Source organism: Fundulus heteroclitus, chromosome 5 (assembly GCF_011125445.2).
Source record: "Fundulus heteroclitus isolate FHET01 chromosome 5, MU-UCD_Fhet_4.1, whole genome shotgun sequence".
Classification (NCBI taxonomy): Eukaryota; Metazoa; Chordata; class Actinopteri; order Cyprinodontiformes; family Fundulidae; genus Fundulus; species Fundulus heteroclitus.
Genome location: NC_046365.1, coordinates 6,880,925 through 6,905,474, shown reverse-complemented (window position 1 = coordinate 6,905,474; position 24,550 = coordinate 6,880,925). Strand labels below are relative to the sequence as shown.

Here is a 24,550-nt window from a genome sequence, read left to right as displayed (position 1 = left end):
TTTAAGTACATCTGTCATTTAATGTAAAATAAATACATAAAATCAGTTGGAAGTTCTCTGTTTTCATCTCTCAGTAATATATAAAAAAAACACCCCTTAATTTAGTACATACAGCTAATCTCAGATACATACTCTATATAAAAAGTTTAACGTTTCTTCATTTCAGGTCAGTTAAGATTCCCCAAATCATTTGTAAATGGCAGAAAAATTACACGGAGAGCTTTTTTTATTCTTCAAGTTCAGACATTTACATCCGTTTCCTTTGTTTATGCTGGAATTCCGTGTAAACTGTCTGACTCGGGTCAAATGTTATAGGTATAACCTTTCACAAGCGTCTCCCATTAGTTTACTGGAGTTTAGCCCTTCCCTCTGAACAGAACTGATGTAACTGAGTCAGGTTCATAGATACCCCTTCTCAGCTCCTAGCACACTATGGGACTGAGATCAGGGCTTAGACGAGACGCTCCTAAACGCTTCCTCTTGTCAGCTGTACTTTTTGTTGCTGTTGTTTGTTTCATTATATATAAAAAAAAAAATCCTCAGTTCATCAGCATTTGGGCCCTTGCTTAACCAAAACACGACAGCAATGCTGCTCCTTATGGCCAAACACTTCAGATTTTGTTTCATTAGAAAAAGGTCCTTTTCAAAGAAATACGGTCTTTATCCACATGTGTATTTGCAAACTCTAAACTGGCTTTTTATGTGGCCTTTTGAGAAATAGCTACTTCCTCACTGAGCAAATGTCAGCATAGGACTTGTTTCCCTGTAACCAGTTAAAGCCTTCATCTTTACAGGGTCTTGTGTTCTGGGGTTGACATGCACATTCCCCCCACCCCCCCAAAAAAAGCATCCTGAGACTGCTCGTTTCCATGCAGGTTCTACTTTTGAGTTATTGCTTGAAGAAATGAAGGCGACACCTTCAGTCACCTAGACATTTAACCCAAGGGTAAGCCAGAGTTATGAAGGTCCACAGTTCTCCTCCGGCTGTCATGCCTGGTTCCTTGTGATTTTTCCCATGACGTCACACAAGGAGGCAGTGCGCCTGAGGTGCTGTCCTAAAACACATCCACAGGGGGGCCTCCATTTAACTCACGATGTTAGTTATGAATTTGTCTGTCAGACATTCACAAAGCCCTGACATCATCATCATCATCATCATCATCATCATCATCATCATCATCATCTGCGCTTTCTCAAATTGTTGAAAGGCGATGCAAATCTTAGGAGACATGCAAATATTGGACTTTGAAGAAAGACATTTAAAAAAAAAAAACTCCTTTCATTTAGCAAATCTAAAGAACTTTTAACAATTCATTCTGACCTAAAGTAGGAGAAAAAACAAAGGTTAGTCCAAATAAATGTCAAATAGTGGAGGGAAAAGGTTATGTTTCATGTCAATATCTGGTGTAAACAGTATTCTTGTACTTACAGAATAAGGACAGGGCCAAGTAATCTGGTCCACGGATGCATCTCCTTCCACCCACAGTATCAAGCAGATGTGTTGCTGCTTCTGTTCTTGTCGAGTGGTTCAATGCTGGCGCAGGTTGACAGAGTGATGATCTGTTTTTCTTCATCATCCTAAAGAAAACTATTCCTACTACCCTATTGCGTTTTGTTACGTTAAAATCACAAACCTCCGTGTATTTTATTCCGATTTTGTTATGAATAAACCCAAAGTAGCGCATCACTGTAAAGTGGAAGGAAAAGGGTGACTTATTTTCAAAAGTATTACAAATAGATATCGCCAAAGTGTGGTGTGTATAAAGCGCACTTTACTTTTAGTACCCTGAGATGAAATCCAGTGCAAATCTCAGTAAATGCTGCTGTTCTGAGAAGGCCTCAGGGGTTTGTTAGAGAACATTAGAGAACAAACAGCATCACGAAGACTAAGGGAACCAGCCGGCAGCTCAGGGAGAACGTCGCAGAGACGTTTTAAAGCTGGGTTAGGTTAGAAAACCATATCCCCAAGCTCCGATCCCGATTTGATCCGTCTGAACAGATAATGGCTCACTGCAAAATCACGCCGAAGCAAAGACTCTGGCAGCTCTTGAAGTTCTGAGAAGCAACTTTATTAGCTGACCAAAGTGTTTGCGCAGCTTGTGGCCTTCATCGGAGTCATGATAAATCGGCAAACGGTGTTTGTTTAAATACAACAAAGCACATAGAGAAAATAACTCAAATGAGCCAATCACATGTACACAGGCTGACCAATCAGCATTCAAGGGGGATGGTGCTTGCTGACTGGTTGAACCAGAACCCTATGAGGCAGTTTTGCAGGTGATAAAGCCTTTTACATCAATGATCTTGCCACTAAAAGGTTGTTTAAACCATTTTTCATGTTTTATTGCATTGGTGATTTATGCAAGACCCACATATAAAAGGATCCCGTACATTGCGAGTTATGAGTGTTGCTTCTGGGGTTTTACAGTCTGGGGTTTACGTCTTATAGGTTATCATTGAGGGTTCTTTGAAAGTCCCTTTTAAGTTTGGAAAGGATGTGGCAACGATTTAATATAATATCTTTAATATTCCTGGTTTTTGGTGTGAAGGCTTGGTAAAAAAAACAAGATTTGACTTGGATTTAAGAGGTCTCTAAATTGAATGTCTTAATATATTTCCATTCATATCATCTCCTTTTTTTTCTAAAACTTGTTAAGCTTCATTAAACAGGTGTCACAAAATATATTACAGACATAAATAGCCTGAATGCATGTAAATTAAATAAGTAACATGTATTGCAGTTCAGGCACTTTGGCAGAATATGGGTGATATTTCCATAATAATAAATTTGCAACATTCTATTGCGCTAATGCCATACTTTGCAAGAATTACTTGCCAATAAATCTCTTCCTATACTCAAAACTTGTTAGTAACTCTTGTTCTGGAGAATTTTCTGTGTTTCCTGTCTTCACTTCATCTTCCGCTCCAATCAAACCTTCCTGAATCTGAATAGCCTCCCAGTTAAACCTGGTGTGTTTATTTTGAGCCTCAATCAGCCAATAAGAAACATTTAGCTTTTGACAGTATAAATGTACGTTTTGTTAAAGCCCCACAGATAAAGTCTTGACGTCCTTGACTTCTACCTCTGTACTTCTCTGTTTGAGCTGGAACTTCTCTTTTCTATTTTTTACAGCAAACGGGAAGAAATAAACATTAACAAGAAATGCATTTTCAATGATTCATCACTTTTGCTAGATGTCAGCTCTTCTGACATGAAAATGTTTCGTTTATTTGTATTTTGCAACTTTTAAGTACAAATTGAGTTCAGCATCAGATTTTTCAAACTGCTTCATTGCTGTTCACGCCCAGTTGGTGGAACCACTTCCTTCTATGGTATTCAGCTTTAGTTGAGGCTTAGTTGGGGTTATGGCAGGTGAGTCACGATGCCTCTGGAGTCAGATCTACGAATATATGAACCCAAAATAGACTCTTAAACATTCCATGTTAACCTTATTTAAAGTTTGTTTTATAAGCTCTTAATTATTCTATGATTAATTCAATAGCGTTCAACTATACAACAGCATGAAAAACAAAAGAATATTTATTATTGGTCAAATTGGATCTCTCAAAATTAAATACTATTATTAAATCAAATTAAATAATATTAGTAATTTATTCAAGTTCTCTTTTTTAATTAAAACTGTGTATCGTATTAACCTTTTGTGTATAAAGTCTATGCACCTATCCTTCACCATTAATATCTCTGTCACTAGGTCAACAGAAAACCCCCAGCAATGAGTAGTGAAAACCAGGGAGCTTAGATACAGAGGAATGTGTGGAGAAAGGTGTGGCAAGAACAGGTGAGAGCAACCAGGTGGGGATGAGGACCAGCTGAGACTAACAAAGGCAGATGAGCTGAGGGGAGATGAATGAACAGGGGGCTGAAGGGAATAACACATGGAAGAAATCTGAGAGAAATACTACAAAACGTACAAAGAATTAACCCAGAGCCTGATCCAGCAATATACTAAAATGGCAAGAACCCGAGTGACACTTACCAAAGCCAAATTCCTTGATTGTGCACACAATCATGCCCGATAAAGCGGATTCGGATTCTGAAAACTGTAGCAAGCAATTGTATTCAGCTCCCTTGAGTTCTTTCAAGTCTTTAAGGGAACCTCTTCACAAGCTTTTTATGTCTAAAGTGTGAGATTTCTGCCCATTCTTGTTTGAAAAACAGCTAAAGCTCAGTCAAACGATATAGATTCCCAGTGAACTTCACTTTTCTAGTCCTAGTCTTTTTTCAGCCTTTGACAATTCTGCTAACAGCATTGCCTTGTATCAAGCTCCACCCATCTTCCCGTCAACAGTGACCAGCTTCCCCAAGCTTGCTGAAGAAAAGCATCCCTTCCATTGTGCAGATACCACCATATTTCACTGTGAGGAGGATGTGCCCAGAGTGATGAGTGGTGTTAGTCTTTTTTTTTTTTCATTTTCAAAACAGAGTTTTGTATAGAGTCCAAGTAAATTTAAATGCTGATCTTACAGAACAGCTGTATTTATACTAAATTGAATACATAAAGCAGAACTTTAAATAGCAGTTGACTTTTGAAAGCAATTAGTTGCACAGGATTATATTTATTATCAGTAATATGAAATAGTCAGCAATGGGTAATAGTTACAAAGACTCACCACATTTTGCAGATTTTGTTTGTTTGTTTTTAGAAAATACTATTTTGTTTCAAATTCACAATTACGCACTACATTGAATTATGGTTTCATAAACAATCTAAGCAAAATACCCTGAGGTTTGTGATAACAACATGAAGAAATGGAAAAGGGCTCATGCAAAAATAATATTTTCCAACGCTCTGTATGTTTGTAAAACATTACACAAATATAGTATATTTGAATAACCGATGTTTTTAAATCTTGTTTTTACCTAAATATTAAATGCACAGAGTAAATTAATCAAATCAGAGCTTTTTGTTATTTGCAGTCAATATGCAATGGGTTGGGATTAACAACAAGATGTTTGTGAATACGAAAGAGGAGATTTACTTCTCATGCAAACTACTTTAGTTATTTGTGATTTACTCTGAAATCATGAAAAAAATAAACATGAACATAAACAAAACATGTTTTTAACTAACATGCTTTTTTTTTGTCCCCTAGTAGAAGGACATTTGAAGCAGAGTGTTATAGACCAGGCTAGGTTGCCACTGAGGTGTGTGTAGTATTTGGAATAATAATAAAAAACTAGAAGGTTGTACAACATAATGCTTGGCCAAGTAAGAAGTCAGCCGATAAGGACAAAATATTGACATCACTGTGCTTTGTGTATAACAAAAGGAATGGACAGGAGGAAACAGGAGTTAAAGTGGACTTTGAGTAGTATAGGTTTTCTGTCCAAGACTGACCAAGATAGGTGTTGAAATTCATGCTGGATAAAATAGTCTTTCAAATACAATAAGACATCATCATGTGGATGTCTTTTCCATATAAATGGCAAGAACCATGATTAAGGATTTTTCTCATTTATGCACATAGCTTAGCTAATGAACCCTTCATCCAAACATTTATGTATCCTATATGTAACATGGCAATTATCATAGTAATCATTGCTTCTGTAATTTAGGTCACTGTGCTATGTTTAAAATGGGAACTTATACAGTGCCCTGCAAACTATTCCCCCTTGATTTTTTAAATCTGTTTTGTTACATTCCAATCTGTATTTTAAATGTTCTTAAACTTATTTTATAGGATACATCTCCCTTAAAATTTTCTGGTGAAACCAGTCACCTTCAAAAGTCCCATGTTTAGCGAAATTAAGTTCACCTATGTGTGTAAGGACTACATGATCTGTCAGTAAAAACACACAATTTCTGAAAGGCCCCAGAAGCTGCTGCACCACTAAGCAAGAGGCATCACACCATAAAGACCAAGGAGGTCTCCAGACAAGTCAGGGACAACGTTGAGAAGAACAAGTCAGGGCGGAGCTATGACAGATATCCAAATCTTTGATGTTTTCCCGGAGTACCATCAAAATGCATCATCTTCAGATGGAAAGCACACGGTACCACAACAAACTTGCTAAGAAAGGGCCACCCATCAGAACTCCTAGGCTGGGCAAGGAGGACATTCATCAGAGTAACCCTAAAGGAGTTACAGAGCTCCACAGCAGAGATTGGAGTATGTGTCCATAGGACCACAATAAGCCATACACGCCATAGAGCTGGGTTTTATGGGCCAGGAAAATAGCCATTATTTCGTGTTGAAAATCTGAAGGCAGTTTTTTTTTTCCAGTGTCCTGTCTAGCAATGTGGCAATAAGAATTGATGTTTTATTGCCAAATAGAGCTTGACAGATTTTGCTTTCACAAGTGGAGCAATCAGCTTTCACCATAGTGCTCCTCTTGATTTATGCATGTAAATAGTTTTATTGTGATTCCTGCAGGGAGTATTTCAAATTATGTGGACACTACAATGGGAAAGTAGGAGAGTAAAGGAAGAACAAGAAGAGAAAAAAAGAAAGATAAGAGGTGAAAGAAAGAAGAGATAAAAGGGAAAGAATGATAAAACGTCTTCAGTCTGCTTCATCACCTGGAAAGAGAGATGTAAAAAGAACAGCACAACCAACGGACATAGTGTAACAGATACAATCAAATAACACCTTGATACCATTGCTAAATCATATGTATTATTATTTAAACTGACATGTATAATGTGAAAGCGGAGAAAAGAAAGTGAAAAAAATAAATTACGGGCTTTCTGTATAGGAGTGAACACTTAGTACCTGGAACCCAGCACCTGTGGGTGTTTGTGAGGGTAGACTTGTGTATGTGAAATTTATCTAGAAGAAAAATGCTCGATAGTGGTTGTGAAGAACCAAAGGCCCGCTTCCCCCGAGCACCGAGGCAGGCGCCAGGGGACCCATAACCCCAGACCCCCAAAGGGGCTCCCAAAGCACGGCGCCCAAGAGGGGCCAACACAGAAATCTGGACGGGGGGGTGATGGGCTCCGCACCTAGCAGAGACTTGAGATGTTCTTGGGAGAGGGAGTGGTTTAGACCCGAACGTGGCAAAAAAATAAAAAAATAAAAAATAAACACAAATCTCATTCACACCTTCCCAGGCAGGTTTTGAGTTGGACAAAATGCACGTAAGTGACTCTCGAGGAAGGTGCTGTGGTGAGATGAGACTAAAATTTAACTTTTCAGCCACCAAGGAAAACATTATGTCTGGGGCAAAGCCAACACATCCCATCACCTCAAGAACATCATCACCACAGTGAAACAAGGTGGTGGCAGCATCATGCCGTGGCAATGATTTTTCAGTCAATAGCAACTGGGAAACTAGTCCAAGTCGAGGGAAGGATGGATGGCACTAAGTACAGGGATATTCCCCTTATGTGGTGTTCGGGTCTGTGGGACCCGTTTTAATTTTTTACTGAAAGAAAAATGATACAATCAATACATTTTTCAAACTCAGATTTACTGGCCTTGGCTCATTTTGTGTGAAGAACATATATCAGAAAACGATTTTAATGACTACACGCCGTACACCCCTCCTACACATTTCTATTACATATAAGATGTCCGGGTCCACTGGACCCGGGGCTAATTGAAGTGTGGAAGCTGACGTTCTGTGTACACAACACTCTTTCCTCCTCCTGTCTGGGCACATTTAACTTTCTGATTTGTGGTAATCTTTAGTTTCTCGCACTCTTTCTGCTACAAATCTAGTTGATGGATTATAAATATAGCTTTGCCAGTGTGGTTTCTTATAACAACCGATCAAGATGGCCCGAAAGGTACTATGGACAGAGGACCCTGGAATTGATTTTGGAAGAGAGAGAAGGTTTTGGTGATAATAAAGAGGGATAAGATTCAAAAGAAGAGGTTTCAGAATTTGAGGATCCCATTTCTGAAAATTCAGGGTCTGACAGTGACTCTGAAGCAGGACGAGATTGAGCATCAGCCAGTTCCAAAACAAAGACAAGTCACCAGACCAGGCCATCAGCAGCCAGCCACAGGGCCAAGAAAAAGAAAGAACAAGGCAGTCAGCATGGAGCAAGTGAGGAAATATGGAAGTCAAAAATGTTGAAATTGAATGGTCTCGCCCAAGAAAAGAGTCACCCCGTAGGCTACCAATGTGATAAGGATGCAACCAGGACCAACACAAATGGCAGTTACTTACACACAGGACATGAAGTCTTCTTTTGAGGTTTTCATCCCAGATTCCATCCAGAAAATTATTCTTGACTGCACCAATTTAAAAGGAAGATGTGTTTTTGGAGAAAGGTGGAAGGAAATGGACCAAACCCATTTACATGGCTACTTCAGGGTTCTTATCCTTGCTGGAGTTTTTGGGTCTAAAGTCAAGCCTTCCAAGTTTGCATACGCGGGTAACACAACCCTGGTATCCTATGTCCCAAATGAGGAGGATTCAGGAGGAGAATGCTGCCCTATCCTACAGAACCTACAGAACCAGAATCTGCAGAGCCTGAAGTAAGTGTGTGATGCTGTTCCAGTACATGTTTGGCAACAAGAAGAAGCAGTGTGAAGTGTGGAAGATGGATAGAAAAAACAACATAGATGCATCAAGTGCAAAAAGTATATCTGCAACACACACAGTAAAACTCTACCCCTCATGTGTTGTACAGGCCATTGGCTAAAGGTCATAGGGCTGATGCGTGGTCTTGACTGATAGGTTTACTCTGTGTTCATATAGCTTGTGTTGTGCACCTGATGGGTTAAAGTTCAAAGACATAAAAGTCAGTAATTTTGGAAAAACCTTGCTTAATGTGTATATTTGTTTCCACTCCTATCATGACTTTTATTATAATTAATTTGCTTTATTATGTTTTAAATAACCAAATATTTTGTTTATACAACTTGAAATTGGGATGAAGTAACATTTGTTCAGTATTTTTACATAAAAGTGTTTGATTGTGAGGCATTAAAAAGGTCTAAATGCAACGGGTCCACCAGACCCACAAACATTGTCTGAGTAACAACAGTATGAACACCACACAAGGGTTAAGCAGAACCTGTGTCAGTTTGCCAGTGATCTGAGACTGGGACGGAGGTTCATCTTCAGGCGGAACAATGACCCAAAGCAGACTGCTAAAGCAACACTTGGGTGGTTTAAGGGGAAACATGTATTGGAATGGTCTATTCAAAGTCTGGACCTATATCCAATTAAAAATCTGTGGTTATACTTGAAGATCGCTGTTCACAAGCTACAACCAGACAACATGAAGGAGTTGGAGCAGCTAATCCTTGGGGTAAGGACAAAAATTAGGAATAGTGAGCTCAGAGAGCATACAGCTAGTTTAGTTGTATGAAATATAATTAAACAGCAAAATTATTAATTGCATTAATTATCTTAATATATGTTTAACACTGAAACATCATTTGTACAAAAAATAAATTGTAAACCTGCCTTGCGTGACAGTTCTTGCCTGTCTGCTGGTTTTAGGGCCCTACGCTGCTGCTATGTTCACACATACCTTGGGATGGCTCTGGATTCAGCAGAAAGCAGAAAAGTCATCTTTGTTATGTAATTTCAACAGCATTGTGCTCATCGTGAAGGACCGCTTGTCAGCTAAAAGACCAGGTGAGACGACATTACTAGTATCAGACAATGGTGTTTGCCTATGACATTCCACAAAGAAATCTGCACTTAAAGGCCAGGAAAGACATCGGCGTATGGAGAAAACCACCGAGCCGTCTGGATCTTCATCAGAGTGGTTTCAAAAGCATTAAATACGACTTAAGTCATTTAGAGCAGAGAACCTTCCATGTCCCGAGAAGCAATTTCACTTAGTTATTAATCAACGTTATCATGTGTTCGAAACAAGCTTAAGTTCCGATGTCAATAAATGCAGGCTCTGTGAAAGCTGAACCCCTGCCGTGTTTACTTGTGTTTTGCATGGGTTACTGTCACTGCATTTAGCTCCCTTCGTGAAAAGGGGAATTCACAGAAGCCCGATTAAAATAATATGTAAACAATAAGCAAAGCAGCAGGCGGTGGCGGTGGGGGGGGGTGTTTTCCCAGACAGAGGTGGATGCAGACAGAAAATGGACTCAACAAACAGTTTAATTATCAGTTTACTGCGGGGTAAGAGGAACAGGAATAGCGACGGCGAGCGACTTTTACAGAAATCGGATTTTGCAGCAACTTCTGATCAGAGGCGGTGCAGTGTGTGGACTTTCACGGCTTTTTCAACACTGACTAAGATGCTATTTAACTGCGACCAAGTTATTGGAAACCCCGAATAAAAATAGCTGAAACAAACCGCGTGTTCAAACGAGAACCAAGCATCAGCGGACATTTCTGTTCTTGGTCAGAATCAGATGTGCTTTGGTTGAAACAGTCATGTCCTTCATCTACTTTCCCCTTTTGTGCCGCGTAACACCACAAACGTAAATGTATTTTTTCTGGGATTTTGGGTCATAGAACAAATTAAAACAGTACATAATTGTGAAGTGGGAGGAAAACTATTTTTAAAAATGTCCTATAAAATGGGAGGTGCATATTTATACAGCCCTCTTTACATAGTGTATTTATCAACTGAAGTCTCTTAATTGTTAAATGGAGTCCATGTCTGCAGTTAAATCACAGAATTATGTTCTGTGAAGGCCTCACGGGTGTGTTGGACAACACCAGTGAAACCAACAGCTTCATGAAGGAACACAACAGAAAGTTGGGAAGAAGTTTAAATCAAACTTAGGTTGGAAACTCAAATTGGTGCGTAGACCTGAGGTGGAAAGGCAATATGTTTTGTTTTTAACTCCCACAGCATCATACTGCCACCATGTTTCACTTTGGTTGTGGTGTGTTCACATTTACTAATATTTTAGATGGAAACTACAAGTTCAACATTTTTTTTTTCATTTAAGCAGAGCTTCTTTTCTTTCCCATCTATTTGTTGTGTCCCCTACTTTGTAGCACATCACAAATAAAATATTGCCGTGGCTTTCTTCTTCCTATACTCCGCTGTAAATGCCACATTTGGAGGAGTGGATGACTGCTACCACCGCGGTTACCCTGTTAACAGATTCCTTCACCTGAGATGTGGATCTCTGCAGGTCTTCACAGTGCTGTTTGTTAACTAATGTTCTATCAGGGCTTCAGCTGCATTTATACTCCGCGTACACTGCCCCCAGATTGACTTGACCAACCGGGGGACTTCTGAAGCCAGTTAAGGCGCACTACTTTTCAATCAGGGGAATCCCAATAAAAGGGACTGAATGCAAATGCACGCCACACTTTTAAATTTTTTATTATTTTTTTTCATTTTATACATTCAGCGCTCTGTTGACCGGCCACATAAATCCAAAGAAAGTACACTGAAATTCAGAAAATTAAATGAGTTAAAAAAAAAAAAACTCGTAAAAATCGCGTGGGAAAAAAAAAACACAACAAACAAGTGACTTCCTTTCAAAGGTGGATGGTTGTTTAACATCCCTACAAAAAACAAAATCCGCATGCAACCTCACACACACACACAGAGACGCGCGCACGCGAAGCCGTCACAGTGCTCACATGCGCCTCGCTGTTCCACTTCCTGTTTGCCCCTGAGCCGCGGTGTTTGCGGAGCGGAGCGCAGCGCAGTCAGAACAGCGGCGGGCTGACAGCGCAACGGGCTGATCCCTCTCCGCCCTGACCCGAAACTGCTCTGCTCTGCCCGGCCCCGGCCCAGGCCCAGGATGTGGCTCTGTGAGGCTGTTGAGTCGTGCGGCGGGCGGTGAATGAATGGCAGCGACGCCGGCAGTCACACACTTCTCCGCGGACTAATTGGAATTCTTCAGACAAGACGCAGGGGCGATGGAGGCTGGACAGTGAAGCGCAGGTAAGGTGCTGGCGAGGAGGATGATGATGATGATGGTGATGATGATGATGATCACCGGGCGGTGTTGGTTCTGGGCTGAGTTGACACAGCGGTGAACATACTCAACATGTCAGTTAAGCTTCTGATTGCTCATGAAAAGGTGTTCCTTCTGATGTCTGCTGTGATATCAGGACGTTTTGAAATGCCAGAAGGCTTTCTATCTAAACGCAAGTGTTGTTACCCTGAAGCAAAGAGCCCCCCCCCCCTCCTAAAAGCGTTCTACCAATTTTAGACACTTCTTCTTTCCTCCATCTATGACTCGCACTTGTCGCACAGAGGAAGTAGAGATGAGACAGAAACAGGAGCACGTGTGAGTTCGTTGCCCGGAAGTTGCCGCGCGCCTTCACCTGCGACAGGGAAGAAGTGCTGAAAGGTGTCAGAACTCTGAAGGTGCCTTTCTGTTCCTGGGTGGCCATCAATCGGCCGACCCGTTTTCCCTGTTTGGATCATCAGCTGGATTTGACCCTGACAAGCCCGGCTTTATGAGCTCCGCCCATTCATTGGGATGCAGCCAATCGCGTGGCAGGAACCAGAGCCATTTAGATGGACCTGCTAAGGCAATATGGTGAAGTTCAAAGCCACCATCAGATTAGGTTTGGGGAAAACATTGTGGGAAAAACACACTGTACAGCTAAACAAAGGTAAAGAAAAAGATTTTTGGGATAAAATTCTGTCTTCCAACTGAGCTGTTTTTCATTTCCGCAAGTCGGTTCACAAGGTGACAAAGCGGCCCTGGAGAGACGCAGAGTTTTGACCCGATTTATTTGATGGAAGTGTATTGAAGCATTGAAAAATCTTAAAGTTGAAAGACGCTGTCTAAAAATTATTGGAGTTCAACTCCCCTGCTGTAGAACCTGATGACATGCTGAGGAGGCAAAACAGACATTTGATTAGGGAGTGTTGAACATCTAGACGCTGGTCCTTCAGGGCTGGAGTTTGACACCCTTACTCTAAAGTTTAGGGGACATTTTAAAAAGGTTAGTAAAGCTCCTGTATATACAATAATGAAGAGTTAAACATGCTGGATGGTTTAAGTTTGCATTATCGATTTAAATCTTCCCAACTTGCTGCTAACACCTTTACAGCTCCATCTCACTGGCAGGTATGAATTGGTCGACAGTACCAGCACCCCCCTGCTCCAACTATTCTCCTCTGGTTTGGTAGTAAAGGAATTGGTCACTATGACTTTGAATAAAATGAGAAGTATTTAGGGAAATGTTTTGTGTACTACCCAGTTTGAAGCTTACAGAAATGGGTCAGAGCCTGTAGCGACCTACCTTGTGGACTCTATCTGATCAACAAAGAAAATATGATTTAACATGACCAGAGGTTGAACAGGCCTGAGTAAATTTGCATGGAGCAGATCCTTGTTTATATTAACAAACCTGCTTTCCAATGAGTTTTCCTATTTCCATCAAGGATATCAACACCTCTTCATTTCTTTCAGGCTTTCTTTTTTAACCTAAATTACTGATGATGCAACTACCACTTATTGCCTTGGCTTTAATGCAGACAACAAAATATGGTCCTTCTGTTACTGCTAATACATATATCTTTTTATTAGAAACAATTCTGTGCTTTGAAAAAAAATGGTTTTGTTGTTTTTGTTGTGGAGTAAAACATTTCAAGAATACGACAAACCCTTTTGGAACCCATCGATATGTTGTCTATCGGCTGCTCAAACCTGATCAAATGGTTTCAATCACTGAAGCCAATCAAATCTATGCAGGAAATCAGATTCATGTGTTTTTTTTTTAATGACCTCCCTCTACCATTACATTGCACCTCAGAATAAGGGCCTTGTTGCCTGTTAATGATTGAGCGCCGACTGCTTCGTGTTTGACATTGGTCCTGGTGAAAGGACACCTGGCGCCGATCACATGTCGTGAAAACAGCGTGCCACAGGCTGACGGTAAGAACTTGTAAACACGTGTCAGAATGTGGCAAGGTGATCTAGAGAACATGTCGGTAAACCATGCAATGTTTAACGAGGAACATCTGACCTCAGTTCTAACAGATAAGTGTTTCGTCACTGCGGTTAAATACAGAACATGGCATTACCATCATTTACATCAATGTCCTCAAAAGGCCAGATGCACAAGTTAAAGGTCTGTACCCAGCTCTCTTTTTTTTTTTTTTTTATTAGAGCTACCACAGGAAGGCATTCTAAGAATTTTCAGAGTTACGCAATCAGTTTTACGTGCAATCATCTCCTCCTGTTGAGAAATTAAAAAAAACAAAAAAAAAAAACGGCAGGAGTCCCTTTCAGTCAGGACAGGCAACTCAACTGTAAATCCGGGTTTGCACGAAAGAGATTTTGGCGCAGCTTCCTGTTCCTCTTCACCGCGGATGCCGGATTAGGAGAGGGGTGGAGGCTGCCGCGCCGATCCGACTGAGGTGAAGGCAGCATCCAAAGTGCGGCACCGTGTTGAGCACAGAAACGCTTCCTGTTTGTCTCTACAACCATGGTATCAGTGAAATCTTTCATGCTCACCTTTACGACACGCAGCCCTGCGGTCGGTGCCTCCGACGGTGTGAACATTTGCATCTGTGCACATGCACCATATCTACCTGTTGCTATTAGAAAAACAAAAGAACAAGCGGCGGGGAGAGCATGCCGACGTTTGCTCGCACATCACACTGAAACGAGAGCAGTCTGCATCTTTCTGACATGGAAAGGCGTCTTTGAATATCTGCTTCATATGTAAGGCTTGTGTTTCTATTGGAAACGAAGAGGACCAGCGGTCGGTCCAGTCCTCGCGCTGCCTCTGTCCCGTTCGGATTAGAGCGGCAGAAGTCAGTATTCCTGAACATATGATTTGCATTTAAATGTTCAGGTGTTTATCAGTGATTACGGAGGAAGTAAAGACAGAATGTTATGCAGAGTAGCTTTCTGTTCTCAGCGAAACAAGCTTTCTTTATTCTCTGTGCTGTAAGCTGAGCAGTAAAACTGACACCACTTTACACTTTCACATCCCTTGGTTTGCCTCAAAGAAACACAGTGAATCTATCTAAATAAATAAATGAAACGACACGCTCAGGTTTCAATGTGATTTTTTTTTTTCTTTTAAAGTTTAGCATTAATAGGCAAGAAAAGAAGTCAGCCTTACTACCTTCAAGGTTAATAAGCTTCTGAAAGAAACTGTTGACAGCAGGTGAAGACGTGGTAAAAAGATCATTTTGACCTGGGGTGGGGTGAGTGGAGGAACATGGTTCCACTACTGGGAACATTGGCAGCAGTCTTAAATAAATCCCTCCCTCTGTAGAATGACAGACTTCAAATAGTTTAGAGGTGGCCTTGTAACACTTCCCAGATTGATGGCCGTCAGTATTTGCTTCTCTGAGTTTCATTTTTTTGCTGTCTTTCCATCCTGGCATTGTCTTATCTCCAACCTGTCTCTTCCAGAACAGTAAGGAATCTACACACTGGCTCTTACACTATGGGTGTAATGATACATTTAGTCATCGAGATGAGAATGGGTTTAATGAGATTTTCATGAGTGGAGATTTTTGCAACATTTTGAGGAAACTCACAATGTCTTCTGGGAGTTTTTGTTTTCACCAATAGAGTAAAGGCTACACCATTTAAAAATGTTTTACACAATCTACAATAAGCGGGAATTAATTCAAACCAGATGTAAATGGTTCATATACTGCGGATTTTATGCGCTGATCTAATTAGTCTTAAAACCAGAGCTGCAGAATAAATACAAGTAAATTTGACATTGCATGTCAGTGTATGGGATTTTGGAGTTATTAACACAATATTTAGTATGATACTACGTTTCAAATACCAGGCTTTAAAGAGCTTGGACAGATTGCTACTGCCCTTAATGCCCACAATTGATGTCTGTTTTAAAGGAGCAACAGGTTATTTCTTTATATTAGATAGAAAGAACTAAAGAAATAGCGATGTGAAGAACTAAAGGTACGTTTTTAGATTGAATATGGAATAACGTCACACCATCTGCCTGTTATTTACATAGCCAGGCCGGCCGCGTGTGCATGTACGTCCATGTGAACAGCTGCCACTCATGGCTCAGTCCCTGCCTGCCCGTAAAATGCCTACGCCTATGCAAGACCATTGTTGCATAGGCATAAAATGGCGGAGAGCAAGGCCAGCGGATGAAAACGTTATCTTGCTAACAGCGTTATAAAGTTAGGAGTTAGTTACTTCTTCACTATACATGTTCCTCTGAAAGGTGATGCTGTTTTGCTGTGTATTTATCTTTTGCAAATATGCGCATAGGTGTCGACGGGGAAATGGGTGCCGCGAGGCTGCTTGAGTGGAGGTAGAGAGAGGTGCGGCTTGACACACATCTTGTTTTGGTCTGCAGGCAGTGTTCAAGCCCCACCCAGCGGTGGAAAATTGCTCCTTTATTACCAGGTTCGGGTCCAAATTGCTCCTTTTTAAGTGCTTGAGAAACTAAAAGCTTTTGGAGAGCAGTGTGGACAATGTGTGATGGTAAACAAAGAAAGGTCAGAAGAAAGTGGGTTAACCATGACTGATTTCATCATCGTTGTTATCAGCAGTAGTATCGCCGTTATACTTTACCCTTTCATTTTCTGTTTTGGGGTTGATCATTCTTAAATGTTGAGAATGAGATGATCAAATGCAGTGAAATGGGCATTCAGCTAGCGCTGAACGGACGCTACATGCCGGACGCTACATGCCAGACGCCAACTTTAGCGTTGTTAGCGGTTAGACAGTTGCGGTGTTAACACAATGCTCCCAAATTGTTTGTCTTTATGTCAAAGTTCCTTTTTTTTTTTTTTTTTTTTTTTTTTTACCGAACCCCCACAACGCTAATGCGTACACAATAAAGAAGTAGTTTAAGCATACCTAGCGCTAACAAGACCAAGTGTTGTCAGGCGACCATGTCAACACAGACTTCAAAACAGCCCAAAATAAATACGTCGGAGACACAGTCAAGCTTAGAACTGTCATCTTCAGCTCCAGGGCTCAGAATAACCAGAAGTTCCTTAAAGTGATAGCTATGGAGCAGCATTTTCTGAAATACTCTTTTCAGTGATGAAAAAGCCTTTTTTTTTATATTGGGATCTCATGATCCCTGTGAGATTTCCCTTTAAATCCTTCAGATGCTGACCGATGCTTTGTTATAAGCATATTGTGTTCTTAGAAAGGCATCAATTTGGCAAATAATGACCATTGGCAGTTTACAGAAATATTTCAGGTCTGTTCAACAGATTCTAAAGTTGTTCTGATTTTCTTTCTGATGATTATAAAAAACACAAACCTAAAGTCTTCTTTAGGGGTAGAACTCCTTAGGGCGACTTCGACCATAAAGGAAAATATGTTCTGCGGGTTCTTCATAATAGTTAAGGCAAGAAAAGTTTATTTATAAAGCACTTGTCAGTAACAAGACGATTCAAAGTGCTCAGGTAGTGGTCTTGAATCCAAGAATGTGAATGAACAAGATTATCCCATTGATGCATCAAAGCGTGTTACATTAAACTTTGCATGAGATTTAAGAAACGAAAAGCAATGCATCAGAAAGCTTATTGTTTGTTGATGTGTTTCTAGACCTAAAAAAAAAAGGAATGTCGCAGCAAAAAATAAAGATATGTGACATTATGTCAATATTTGACCTGCTGGTTCAGAGGATGTTCTCGTGTTGTGGTTGGCTGGTGGGTCATTAGTTGTATTTCTTTTCACCCCTGCTGTGTATGATAAGTGAGAGCTGCACAGTAGCGTTTACTTCTTCCCATTCGGTGTTTCCCAGATGATTACAGAATAAACCTAGGCAGGGACGTTTCCCTCTCTGTCCTTTTGCTCCAGCCTAGTTCATGAAAATTCCCACAGTTAGCAGTCTTTCAAACTAAAGGGAAGCCCTTAATTACAGACAAGCTTTGGAGTTGGACTGAGGTTGTTTCCTAAAACTGTAGGAAGCCGGTTCACATCCAGCAGAGCGAGAGAGGGGGTTTAAGAGCTCTGTGAGCCGACAGAGGAAGGCTGGATGTGAATGTAGGGTTTTAAAAAAAAAAAAAAAAAAAAAAAAGAAAAGACAGCGACACTTACTGTATAGAGATCTCTTCCTTCTTGGTCTGTGGGAGCATATCTAACAGTGCGATCACACTGCAACAATAGAGAAGCACCTGCTTCCCCAGCAAAGTGGGGAAGTCGCCTTCCTGTTAGGAAGCAGTTGGTAATGGCATCAGTGGGAGAGGTGGGAAGCCGCCTGGAGGAGGAGATGCAAGGAGAGGAAAAAGAGGACGGTATGAGAAGGCGAGAAGCACAGCGGGAGGTGTGGGGTTGGAAAAGTTCAGTTTGTCTCGAAAACGTGATTGATAATCATTAAAGCGTGCGAGAGAGTAAGAGACACAGGGGAAAGAAATGTTGAGAACAGTTTAGGGCAAAGATGCATTGTTCTTTGCTCTTTGATGTAGAACGTATGCATACTGATGTAATGGAGAATCCAGTTCAGATCATATCACTCATCACTTTTGCATTGCTGTCTTGTATGTTTGTGTTGTTGACTCGTGGCTGACGGAATGTTTGATAGTTTAGCAAACAAATCCTGATCTCCTACGGTGCCAGGCTGCTACAGATTCATTGGTGACACGGGATATAAATACACCTTTTTTTTTGCCTTGGAGCAAAAACGTGTACTTAGATCCAGAAAATACTGCTACATTTTTTTTTTCGGACTCAATCATATATTTTGTCTTGGTTATGTAACGAAAGTTTAAAAGGGAGAAATTTCAGTTTGACCCATTGAGCCTTTGTCCTTTGACAGTATCCGACACTGTGAAGAAATCACATAAATAAAATAATGTGGCTGTATTTGAAGGTTCACGAAGTGTTCAGTTGTATCTTTAACCTTTCGAATAGTTTATTTTGCTTCTTTTCTCACAATTGTAAAGTGAAAAAAAATGTATATCTACAATACCAAGCGTATTCGATTCACTTAATAGCTAGTGTAATATTAACATTTCGTTTCAAAATCACAGTTGTTACGGTCATTCCCACTATTTTGCAACCCTCCTGGTGGTTAACCTTAGCAAGGTTTGCCACATCACAGACAGCTGCTCGTTTCTTTCTGACTTCTGCAGGCTGTAACTTGTGAAAAAGTGGAAGTGATCATGTTGACTCTCGGGGATGTACCCTGTACATCCTCTTACGAAACGCCGCGCACTCATACGTTTGTAGCACAAAGTCTGTAAACAACCTTATAATGACACTGATGTCTAGTCTCAGATCCAGGTCATGTTTCAGTGAGATTGTTGTTTTTTTTGGTGTGAAAGTGACAAACAAAGATTGTCATGAGCAATGCACCAAATATTGAAATGATTCTTCGCGAAAGCTTTTAAAGAAGCTGCTTAAAAATGCCTAAACTAGCTTAACCAGACCTTTTGCTCTGGCAATGGGAACGGTGCTTTCGCTGCCCCATTCAAACGCTTCTCATCTTTATTATTTCTGCGTGTCCTCATTGAACCCCATCCTGGATGCAGGAGTCAACGGAGCTGTAACTTATTAGTTCCTTCCACTCTTACCGGGCTCATGTCCAGCTCTGTCCAGCCCTGACAATGACCGGAGCCCCCAGCAGAAGTGTCCGCCACGCTCAGCCGGGTAGGCCCTGCTCAGAACCATCCGGGACGACACAATACAACTCTGGGAAGGTGGGAGCGTGCAGAGAAAGGGCTTTGCTGTGTTGTTTACGTACGCCGTTGTTGGTATTGTTGCTGAACGGTTTTACTATAGGAAAAAAACAAAAAAACAGAACGCTGTGGGTGGGATAGTATCTTTTTTTTATTTCTTGCAGCCCTCTTGAACTTGAGTTAGGAGAGGCTTCCTGCCTTGCTTCTGCATTGAGGTCTGTGGCTCGGGTGTTTGTACAGTACATGTTTTTACTGTACTGCAATCAGCCAGCGTGTAAGAAAGTAAAGACAGCTTGCATAAAATATTAGTGATAGCTAATCATATTCATCACAAAGAATTTCACACTGCCCATGCCCATGGTACACATAACATCACAGTATTGCAACTTTGAATTAATTATCAAACTGATGAAACCCATGAGTTTGTGGATCACCATGAGTAGCCATTAATTCAATGTGCCTGTAAAAGGTTGAAGTTCTAAGGCAGTTTCACTGCTATATGACTCAGGTTTGTGTTTTTCAGCTCTTTGACCTCAATTAATGGACCCCATTATGAATGCCCTTTTGTGTAAAGCTCTTATTTTTATTCCAGAGACACATATCCTAACTTTGGGGCTAATTTCAGATTCTAGGTTTTGTGTCACTTTGATCCACCACAATCTTTCTTTAAGAATTATAATAGGAGAGCAATTGTGGTGCTATAGTGTAGAGCTGTAGTGCTGTGGCTGTAAAACAGGGATCAACTATTATTTTTTTAAAGTCCAAATGATGACAAAGTTTTCCTATTTTAATTTGGATTTTGCTTCTCATATTAGCAATAAATGTGGTGAATGTAGTTAGCCTTCCAAAACCCAAAGTTCTAGAGAATGTAGAACCTTAACTCTACTCTAGGATTTCCAAAATATTGCTAACATTTCCAAATCCGAATATTCCACAACAAAGATTGAAAGCTCAACAGGAGAAAACATTAGCCTTCCTGTCAGAACGTCTTGCTCTCTCTCACTCTCTTGCAGCCTGAGTGAACCACACATGTTAATTGACATGTTGCAGAAAATCCAATAATCTTTTTGATAGGTTCTTGCATGTCTATGCTGCATTTTAAACACCATACTAGAGGGGTGTGTATATTTCAAATTGTATCAACATTTGCATGACAGGAAGTCAGCTATTATGTTGCACAAAGAATGTGGTTATTTTGCTTATAATGAATATGTTACAATATTACAAAACAGTCTCACACAAGCGGAAGATTTGCTAGGTTGTTCCAGGGCACAAGACCTGATGGCTTATTAATAGGGACTGATAAATATTATGGTGAGTACTAGATGCTATCATTAAGTAGACTCAACATGAGTATGAGAAGGTATGGGTAGGAGTATAGTTCAAAGGCATAACACAAAACTATATCTGAGCCCCAACTGGGTCGTTACCCTCAAATAACCTTCTAATGCCAATCCCTTGTTGGCTTAAAGGTCAGGCTTAAACATTAATAAGCACAATGTTTGACATATGGAACCAACAGGCAAATACTATCATCCCACAACTTCTGCACCTTTATTGTTAGACCAATCTCTTTTGGCTATGTCAATATTCATACCTGTTGTAAGTCTTCCAAAGAAATGAAGGTTGTGTATTTTTCTCTAGATTTAGTTTGCATTAAGGTTTGAAAGCAGCAGTTGGATTTCTGAAACACATATTAATTTCTGGAAAACATTAGTTGAACTCGTATAGAAAAAAGACGAAGAGAGTTGGTGAGCTAATGTCCGGGCTTCAAACTGGGACCTTTTTCTACCCCTAATGGGGCATTCCATGTGTACACCATTGTTGCAATTTCTGAGTTCCAAGCTGAAAAAAATAAAGGGGAAGAAAAGTCGAGGCATGCATTGCTAATGGTAGTTATTCTGGTTACTGAGCACGACAACCAAAAACTGTAACTTTTCCCAATAGCAACTGGAGCACTAACTTTTTCACCTGGCAAGATGCTTTTGAGAGTTTTGTGGATGAAAACAAGATGTAATATTTAATTAATTTATTGATTTGCTTGGACTTGTAAGGTAGTTGCAGGAAAAAGCTGAGAATCTAGCAGATTACTCTTATGTGATGTACTTCCTTTCCCCAGATACCAACCGTTTCCATCATGATGCACGTGTAAGTATTGATTTTTATCTGGTGGTTTAGTGAGCATGTGTATATCGCATGAGTAATTCATTGACACGACTCATATTCCAGCCACACTTTATGGCCCGTTTCTTGCAGAACGGGGAATTTGTCACTCTGTCAGGGGAAATTTTGAGGGCACGTAATGCCAGAGCTGTTTTTGAAGTGATCGCTAATCTCTCTATCTTTCTCTGTATGTATTTGCTCAATGAGATCTGCAAAAGATTATCAAGTTTGGGTCATTCGCTGTCAATTACTTATTTTTTATTCAACCAAATATTCATTTCTTTAATATTTTTCAAGAATTTAGTAATTTAAACAAAAGAAATTTAGGTAAATAATTATTCTTAAAACATAATTAGGATAAAACTGTTTTTGTCAAACAAAAAACAGATCAGTTGTTTCACTTCTATATTCAATATTTTTAAAAGCTTTTCTTTTTCTGGTTTAAGGAAGTTTTATTGTTCTGCTTCTTAATCTTGGGCAATTTTTAAGCATTTGCATAGACTGCATTGCAGTGGAAAAATTCTCATGAGTCAACAGAAGAGTTAAAAATATAAAGAGCAGTCACTAAATCATTCATCAATTATCTTTTTAACTTGGAACAGTTAATTAAATGTTTCAGATAGTTTAGCTACAGCTTACTTGTGTTTCTGTTATACGTAAACACGCATGTGTAATTTGGATTTCGTCTGTACACTGCGTTCCGTTGCCTTGTACCTGTACCTGTGTAATGACAATAAAGTTGAATCTAATCTGAATCTAATCTAATCTAAACAAAATTTTTGTTTAAAGCTTTTATCTACAAAACAAGGATCAGATGGACAACATTGTCACCATGACCTTATCGAAGACCTTCTCCTCTTCTCACACTTTAATTTCTAAAATGTAGTAAATCTCATTACAAAAGGCAAGCTTTAAGTACTACATTCACACCTGGTTTCAAAATTCGCCCAGAGGGGCCTGACCAGCGCTAGCAGCTCTACATGTAATGAACATGTAGTCACTGTAACATAAGCATGAGATTCTATTACAGCATACTTTTGAGAAAAAATGTAGAGGTTTTACATTATTAACACAAGGATTTAAAGCGAAATCACATGATTCTAATTACTTTTGTTCAAAATGGAAAGGTAAAAATGTTCTTAAGCTTGCCAGGATAATTTAGCATATAGATAGTTAGAGTGGTAACAATTTAAAACAAATATTTATTAGATATTTTGATAGACATTAGCAATGAACGTTAATTTGATGAGTGGGGCTCCCACAGGACGAATGGAAATATTTCGTAAAAAGCAGCAGGGAGAATGGGTCTTCTTTCAGTCAGCTGACTGGCATTGTGTAGCAATTGGTGGGGAACAGAAGAACAGTGCTACGTTGCTCTGTACAGTTAGAGAAAATATGAGCCAGTTTTCACACCTTTGTTAGATATTAGATGAGGCTATGTTACATATCTACGTATGTCATATATAGATACGTCTGAAGGGATGGATTAGCGGAATGGACAGTTATCTTGGGGCCAGTATGCACACTTAGTCCTGGACTCCATGCTATTACTCGATCAATCAGACCCGATTGATTGTTGTTAGTAGAAAATATGTCACCCGAGTGGTGACACATTTTCTACTAACAACATGTGAGGGGTGTGTGCCTAGTGTTCTAGAAAAAGCTAGTGTAACCATCTTGCTCTTCTTCATCCCCTTTTTCATCGCGCGATACCTGCCAAGAGCCTCAGCGCTGATTTCCGTAAGCATTTCTCTGGCTCGTTTACATCAAGAATGTAAAAGCATATTTTTTGTTTGAGAGTTATTCTTTTAGAGGAAGTTTTATTTAAAGTGTGATTGCTTCTGGGAAAAAAGAGCCGGAAAGGACGCAGGGGTGTTTAACTGACGACAGGATGTGGTAGTTTTAACGCCCAACTGTGTTATGTCAAAAAATAAAATGTACCAGTTTTGTAACTTTAAATGCTTGGTACACCTTGATACTGTTAATCAGACCAAGCTTATTGTCCATCAACGGAGATGTCTACAGATCAGTCTGTTGGTGGATAATAAACTGCAGGTACATTCAGATTCCTAAGCTATACTGTTAACAGTTCAGATTCATCTGATTTGCTTTCTCAGCATAGTTTATTACAATACAAATCCTAATTGCGATATAACAGTTTTGACATAAATATAGCAGAGTACAAAGAGTTGTTACTTCAGGAAATGGCAGCGCACATACACTTTTGATTTTAATCCTTTAAGCTCCTCCTCTGTAAAACACCTAGTAAAACACATAGCCCACTGTCTGCTTTGCAACATAGTCACTTCACACTTAGCTATGTTACTACCATGTTGTCAAGATGCAACTTGCTACTATACATTTAATCAAATATCAGTGGGTGTGTTTGCATATAATTTATCCTGTTTGGATAAATAAAAGCTACGATAAATTTAAACTTTTGAACCCGCCTTGTTTGCAAAGTTTATTGGTTATTGTATAACCCTTGAAGAAAAACATGTTTCAAATAAAAAAAAAAAATCAGAGGTTAAAGTTAACTATATATTAATGCCAATGATGAATGAGTGGGTATAAGCTTCTCACTAACTTTGTCTTTGGAATATATCCAAAAACAACTGTAAGTTAGCTGACAGCTCTGCCTGATTTTGACAAGACTGCAGATTTCTTTTGACAAGTCTGACCCGAACTGTGCATCAGATCTGATATTTCATATGCTATGATATATTTAGTCGAAGTGAAATCTGTCATAGCTCGTTGCTGGGTCTGTGGTTTAGCACCTATGTTTTAGACTCCTATTTTGAAGTAAGAATGTTCTGGAGTTGCTGCGTTGACAGATCTGACCAATAAAGAATGGCTCCACAATCCTTGGTTCCAAAAGTATTGAAGAAGTGCCTAACCATTTCTAAATCATTTGGTTGGAACTCTTTTGG

At 39.8% G+C, this 24,550-nt stretch overlaps 1 protein-coding gene across 1 annotated transcript in view; it reads left to right on the top strand.

Moving 5' to 3' along the window:
- Positions 1-11,550: 11,550 nt before the first annotated feature.
- pik3r5 (phosphoinositide-3-kinase, regulatory subunit 5) overlaps positions 11,551-24,550 on the top strand; it is a 34,999-nt gene continuing 21,999 nt past the window's right edge. The window contains exon 1 of the mRNA XM_012873169.3: positions 11,551-11,798. The gene's annotated coding sequence lies outside the window, so the exon portion shown is untranslated. The remainder of the gene's footprint in view (positions 11,799-24,550) is intronic.